The sequence below is a fragment of the Macrotis lagotis genome, chromosome 1, assembly GCF_037893015.1.
Source record: "Macrotis lagotis isolate mMagLag1 chromosome 1, bilby.v1.9.chrom.fasta, whole genome shotgun sequence".
In the NCBI taxonomy this organism is placed as follows: Eukaryota; Metazoa; Chordata; class Mammalia; order Peramelemorphia; family Peramelidae; genus Macrotis; species Macrotis lagotis.
This window is the reverse complement of record NC_133658.1, coordinates 680,443,640-680,451,271: the sequence shown is the minus strand read 5'-3', so window position 1 is coordinate 680,451,271 and position 7,632 is coordinate 680,443,640. Positions and strand designations below refer to the sequence as shown.

Sequence of the window (7,632 nt, the reverse complement as noted above, 5' to 3'; positions counted from 1 at the left end):
TAGAAAGGTCCACTGACTCCTTATTTTATCTAGAATAAAATATAACCTCCTCTGTTTGTCAATTAAATCCTAAAAAAATATCTTTTCAGCCTAACTTTTCAGGCTTATTACATACCTTTATTCCCCTTCACATAGTCTATATTTTAGATAAAGTGGAATATCTTCTTTTCCTCATAGGTACATTCTATCTCAACGTCTTTTCAATAACTGTTCACATGCCAAGTTCTCTCTCCTTTCCTGTGCCTTTCAGAATGCCCATCTTCATTTGTACATAAGCTCAAGCGCCAGCTTCTATATCAACTCATTTTTGATCCCCAAGAAATCAATAAGCATCAAAATTACTTTGTCTATATTTTACTTATTTTTTCCATGTGCCTATTTTTCCCAATAGAAGGTAAACATTAAATTTAGGGACTATTGTGTCTCTGTATTTCCAGGATCTTGAATAATGCCTATTATATAGTAGGTACCTAATTAATTCTAGGTAAATGAATAAATTATATTCTTAATACTCATTGTCCATTTAAATCCTTGTTTGTAATGTTTTTCAGCCTACTCATACCCTGTTACTTACTTTTTTCCCATTCTCTTCATTTTTGAAGGTTTTAAAGGGACAGAAATCAATTTTTCTTCCATCTCCCATTTCTCTGAAAAAGAAGAAAAAAAAAAGGAAATAGCTTGTTACAAATATACATAGATGAGCAAAACAAATTCCTTCATTGGCTAAGTTCAAAAGCTATATTTCATTCTGCTCCCTGAATTTAACCCCAGTCTGTCCTTTAAGAAGAGGGGAAAGGTATGCTTCATCAATAATAGCCTGAAATCATGAATGGTCATTTCTTTGAGCTTTCAAAGTGCTTTGTCTTTATAGTATACTTTTTATTGCATAATTTGTTTTGCTGACTTCATTTTATACCAATTATAAAACTCTTCAAAAATTTTTTTACAAGATGATAGTATTCCATCATATTCATACCCCATTTTTTGTTCAACCACTCCCCTACCTTTAGGCATACCCTTAGTTTTCAGTTTTTTTCACTACTAAAAGAGCTATTATAAACATTATTGGGGGAGGGGTAAGGCAATGGGGTTAAGTGACTTGCCCAAGGTCACATAGTTAGGTAATTATTAAGTGTCTGAGGCCATATTTGAACTCAGGTCCTCCTGATTCCAAGGCTGGTGCTCTATCTACTGCACCACCCAGCTGCCCCACATTCTAAACATTTTAAACACATGATTTATAGTCCTTTGCACTCTTTTGAATATCAGTCTAGGTAGCTATGAGGTCAAAGGGGATGCATTATTTGGTAACCTTTTGTGTATAATTTCAAATTGCTTTCCAAAATGGTTGTATCCCTTCACAAGCCCACCAGCAATGCATTGATGTATCTGTTTCCCAATATCCTTCCAACTTTTGCCATTTTAATTTTTTCCCACACTTGCTAATTTGATTAACGTAAAATCAAACTTCAGAATTTGGATAATTTTTTTCATGGTTGGAGCAGCTAGGTGGTACACTAAGATAGAATGATAGCCTTGGCTTAGGAACAGACTTCTTTCTAAGTTCAAATCTGGCTTCAGACATTACCATCAGTGTGAGCATGAGCAAGTCATTTAACTTTTCTTTCTCTTGGTTTTATCAACTGAAAAATGATCTGGAGAAGGAAATGACAAACCATTCATAAATCTTTGTCAAGAAAACCCCAAATAGGTGAGAAAGAGTTAAACATGACCGAAATAACCAATTATAAGAACAAAACTTATGTTTAGTTTTGGACCAAAGTAATTAAAATGATTATCATAGCTACCTAAATTAATATATTTATTCAATGTCATACCAAAGGATATATAAAGTTAGAAAAATTAATAATGAAATTCATATAATGGAAAAATGGTCAAGAATCTCAGGGGGAATAATGAAAAGAGAGGAAGTGAAAGGGGCCTAACAGTTATCAGATGTCAATCTTTACTATAAAGTAGTAATTCTCAAAATTATTAGGTACTAGTGATACAGATTGGATATGTAACATAGAGGAGCAAATGAACCTAGTAGTATAATATTGGATAAAGATGGAAGCCCCAGTTGCTGGGATAAAGACTTTCATTCTCTATACTCTGTGGTCTGGCTTCTAACCTCATCATTCAACTGAAATTGCTTTCCTCTAAGTTGCCAATGATCTGTTAATTGCCAAATCTAATGTATTTTTTTCTGAATTCTCATTCATCTTTATTTATTGTATTTAACAGTGTCAATCACCCACTTTTTTCTTGGTTATCCTTCTTGTCTTATTGGTCCTTCTTGGTCTCCTTTATGGGATCTACCTCGAGGTTATTCTCATTAAATAATAATAGATAATAATATCTATATATAGTGCCTACTATGCTAAGAATTTTCCAATTCTAAAATCAAATAATCTTTTACAATGACCCTGCAAATAGCTGCTACTATTATCTCCATGATACAGCTAAGGAAATCAAGACAAACAGATTGAACATCTTGCCTAGGATCACATAGGTAATAAATTTTCAAAGTCAGATTTTGAACTCAGGTCTTCCTGATTCCACATTCAGCACTCTATACACTGTCTCCCAGGAGTTTGTCCCTCCAAACTATTTCACATAATGATCTTATTAAGTCCCCTGAGTTCAATTATTATCTCTATGTTGATAATTCTCAGAACCAACCATTACTTTTCTTCCTTGACCTCGTCTAACATCACCAATCTTGCTGAAAATTTTATCAAGAAATTTGAGTTCTAAGTTAGTATTTCCCTTGATTACTATTGATCTACTTGGTAAGTATATGAAATAATTACTAACTAAGGTGCCAACTGAGAGTTATTTTTCCTCCTTTTCATGTAAATTGATCTATTTCAGGTAAACTTGTAAAATTTCTATGATAGGAACTGGTATCCTTTCTTGCATTCATTTCTAATTTTTCAGGTTGGGGCTATTTTGACGCAAGCCATATATTTCCTCACTTTATTCTTCTTGTTTTGTATTAATTTTTATGTCTGCTCTAAGAATTTGGTGGTCTGAAAATACAGACTATACAGATGGTTCAGAAATGTTTCTCACATCAGTAAAAATAATTTCCTGTCTCTCTCAAAAAAATTAATAACTTCTCTTTCTGATTTTATTTGGTGGTCCTTTCTGTTTCAAGTACATGCCTACATTGTTATCAAAGAAACTATTTATGCCACCTCAGAATGAAACTTCTACATGGTTTAAAAATCTTTGGCCTCATATCATATATATATATGTATATATATATATATATATATATATATATTCAAAAAGGATTTTTTTCTAACAGCTTTTTCTCTACTTAAAGGATTTCAAAACACTTCACATATAACAACCATGTGAAGTGAGTGATATAATCAACTCTATTTTACTAATAATAAAACTGAGACTGAAAGAGGTTCAGGGACTTGCTTAGGGTAATCCAGCTAGTGTGGTCTATTTTGATCCAAAGTCCACTATATGATGTGCCACCCAGCAGCCCTGAGTGACTCTAAGGTTGAAAATCTAAGTGATTAAATGTGATCTGTTCTCAACAGAAATAAAGAAGTTTGGAGAAGACATAGTTATGGGAAAGGGAGAGGGAAGTATTTAAATTTTTTTATAGAAAGTTTGAAATCCCTCTTGGACATTGTTGTTATTCAGTTGTTTTGAATTGTAAACAATTCTTCATGACCCCATTTGGGACTTCCTTGGCAAAGGTACTAGAGTAGTTTGGCATTTCCTTCTACAATGTGTCTCCACTTTACAGTTGAGGAACTGAAGTAAATAGCAGTTATGTGATTTACCTAGGGTCACACAAACTAGTAAAAGTCTAACAATAGATTTGAATTCATATCTTCCTGATTCCAGACCCAGAACTCTATCCAGTGTACCACCTAGTTGCCCCATAGGATTTATGGGATGCTGAAGACACTTCTTATTTATTTATTTTGAATTTTACAATTTTTTTGCTAATCTTGCTTCCCTCCCGCCCCCTCAAAAGGCAGTCTGTTAGTCTTTACATTGTTTCCATGGTATACATTGACCTAAGTTGAATGTGATGACAGAGAATCATATCCTTAAGGGGAAAAAAATAAAATATAAGAAATAGCAAAATTACATAATAAGGTAAGTTTTTTTAAAAATTAAAGGTAATAGTCTTTGATCTTTGTTATTCCTGATTGTTGCACTGATGGAATGAGCAAGTCTATGAAGGTTGATCATCAACCCCCATGTTGCTGTTATGGTGTACAATGTTCTTCTGGTTCTGCTCATCTTGCTCAGTATCAGTTCATGCAAATCCTTCCAGGCTTTCCTGAATTACCAACCCTCCTGGTTTCTAATAGAACAATAGTATTCCATCACCTACATATACCACAGTTTGTTAAGCCATTTCCCAATTGATGGACATTCATTCAATTTCCAATTCTTTGCCACCACAACCAGGGCTGCTATGAATACTTTTGTACAAGTGATGTTTTTACCCTTTTTTCATGATATCTTCAGGGTATAGACCCAGTAGTGGTATTGCTGAATCAAAGGGTATCGACATTTTTATTGCCCTTTGGGCATAATTCCATACTGGTCTCCAGAACGGTTGGATGAGTTCACAGCTCATACCAACAATGTATTAGTGTTCCAGTTTTCCCACATCCCTTCCAATTTTGATCATTGTCCTTAATAGTCATATTGGCCAGTCTGAGAGGTGTGAGGTGGTACCTCAGAGATGCTTTGATTTGCATCTAATAAATAATTTTTAACTAAATAATTTTCTCTATAATATTAATATTGCTTGCATTCTATTTTGTGTATTTATGGAGTGGAGGTTCATAAGGAAGTTCGGCTTGGATTTTGCTGATATACAGATGTCTCAGTGAAAAAATCCCCTCTACTTATAAAGATTGGCAGCAATTAGTGTTGTTTAGGATTTCATGTTAAACAATTTACCCAGGCCTCTTTGAATCTGAGGTTAACTCTATAACCCCTATAAAATGCTGCCTCTTATTCTATTTTTCAAAATAAAAACCAGAGCTAGCATTTCTATAAAGTTTTTAAGTTTGCAAAGCACTGTACACATGTTATCTTTTTTTTATCCCTATGACACCCCTAGGAGGCAAGTGCTATTATTAACTGCATTATACGGAAGAGGAAGCTGAGTCACACAGAGGTAAAGTGAATTGTACAGGATCATTAAGCTAAACATCAGGTCCTTCTGACTCCAAGTTCAGAATTTTATGTACTGTATCACATAGTTAAAAATTTTAATCATATGTGGAGGATATGATAACCCTCTATTAACTAGAAGGTCTGATTAACCAGAGCATCCCAACTCCTTACACAGGCTGGATAACCAAGGATTTATGCTACTGAAGAAGTATCAGAAATGTCACTTTTTAAGGGTGTATGGAAATTAAACCTTCCAAATATATATTACTGAACCATGTGTGTTATTTTGAACCTTCTAAATATTAGCAGATTTCATCACAAAAATTTTTGAGCTGATTTCTTGGAATACAGAAAATATTTTAATGTACATATAGATCATTTTTCAGGATTAGGGAAGATATGGTAAGAGTTACTTGAGTCATATAGCAGTTATTTTAGCAGCAATATTTGAAAGATTGTTGCCAATCTCACAGTACCTTTTGTATATCATCAGCCCTGTGTCAATCTAAATCTATCTTTATTGTATCATTTTCAGATACCAATATAAGCACAATAGATCCCTTTTAGCTGAATTGTTTTGTATGATGGAAAAGCAATAAACCAATTTTCATCATGAAGCTTCTCTAGTTTTACAAAAATGACTTGCTTAATTTTAGGTCCTCAAATTATTAAAATGTACACAATGAAAATCTGTTCAACTCAGTAGTGTTCCATCAATTCTATGATTAGTTTCCTGTTGGTGCATTGTAAAGATAATTTTGCTGAAGGATAGATAACAAGTTGCCCACACACTAATTTCTTAGTGAGTATTATGGTGATTATGGAAATGGAGTGCAGAATCCTCAAGATGCAGGAAGTCCATTTGCCATGAGAGAGAGAGAGAGAGAGAGAGAGAGAGAGAGAGAGAGAGAGAGAGAGAGAAGAGAAGAGAAGAGAAGAGAGAGACAGAGACAGACAGAGACAGACAGAGACAGAAAAAGAGAGAATTAATTTATAAAGGCATTCACCTAAGTTGCACCTGTTTAACAAAATGACTGCATCAGAATTTTAGCATATGTTTTCAAAGGTTATATTCAAGCCACTGCAGTCTTTTCCTGGATCAATTTGAATTGTAATGTCTTCAGTTGATTTCAAAGCATACATATATATAAATTTTATGTATGGTTATATATTAGAAGTTTATTTTGAAACCATATTGTTAAATAATGATAAACTAGAAAATGGATACAAGGTTTAAAACTTTCTTGTTTTACAAGATGACTCCATTTCATTGTTGGTCCCAGAGAGTCCTCAATGTGGGTGAAGATTATATCCCATCCATTTTTTTTCATAAAGAATGATTCTTGACTTTGTTCTTTTATGTAGACTTTGCTACTCAGCAAAGGTCAGGGCTGTCACTGGATTAGGTGATGACTGAAACCTAGAACATGATATTATTTCAATAATGTGATTGAAATTAAATTAACTACCATGAACTCAAAGAATAATGATGGTATTTCTTTTTGTCATCTTGTGTACTTTTTGAAGGAAAAAGAAAAAAAGGAAAATGATTGAGCAAAAACAGAAAATTTGGACATAAAGAACTTTAAAAACCCAAAGACTTTTTTTCTGTAACTTGTTCCACTTCCTGCTATCCTTCCCATTCCCTCTTCCCTTTATGGACTGTTCCTTTGGTGTTCAGTCTTACTAAGCATTACAGCTTTTGATGGCATACATCTTGTGTGTGTGTGTATATGTGTAAACATACACGAATGTATATGTACATTGCATGGGTATATATGTATATGAATAATAATAAAATAATATGTGTATATATATTATTATTCAGAAGATGTATTCCATCACCATTTGTAATGTGTTATATACCCAAGAAAGTATAAAATATATCACATATACATGCACATTATGCCCATAGAATTTAGATGTATATATGTTTCTATATGTGTGTACATATATGTTCATTTTATACATGCATCTATACATTCACACAATAATAACTAAGTGGTACAGTGGATGGAATGCCAAATTAGAAATCAGAATGACTCCACTTCCAAAAGTGAGCTCAGACAGTTACTGGTTTTAGGACCATGAACAAGTCACTTAACTCTATTTGCCTCAGTTTCCTCATCTATAAAATGATGAAGAAGGAAATAGGAAACCACTCTAGTATCTTTACCAAGAAGACCCCAAAATGGTTCATGAAGAGTTGGAAAAGAATGAATTAACTTAAAACAACAACTATACACAAATGTAAACATATATATATATGTATATTATATATATATATATATATATTAGTATATACTAATATGTGCATACTTTGTCCAAATAGAATGTAAGTTCCTTTAGGTCAGAAACAATTTTGATTTGTTTTCCCAGTGCCGTAGGACAGAATTTCACATATAATATTTGCTAAAATCCTTGGACTTATTTTATTGACAGCATGATCACTGATATGAT

At 33.1% G+C, this 7,632-nt stretch overlaps 1 long non-coding RNA gene across 1 annotated transcript in view; it reads right to left on the bottom strand.

The window, feature by feature from the left end:
• Positions 1–573: 573 nt before the first annotated feature.
• Positions 574–7,632, bottom strand: part of LOC141523038 (uncharacterized) — a 53,715-nt gene continuing 46,656 nt past the window's right edge. The window contains exon 4 of the long non-coding RNA XR_012478315.1: positions 574–647. This is a non-coding gene — a long non-coding RNA (uncharacterized LOC141523038). The remainder of the gene's footprint in view (positions 648–7,632) is intronic.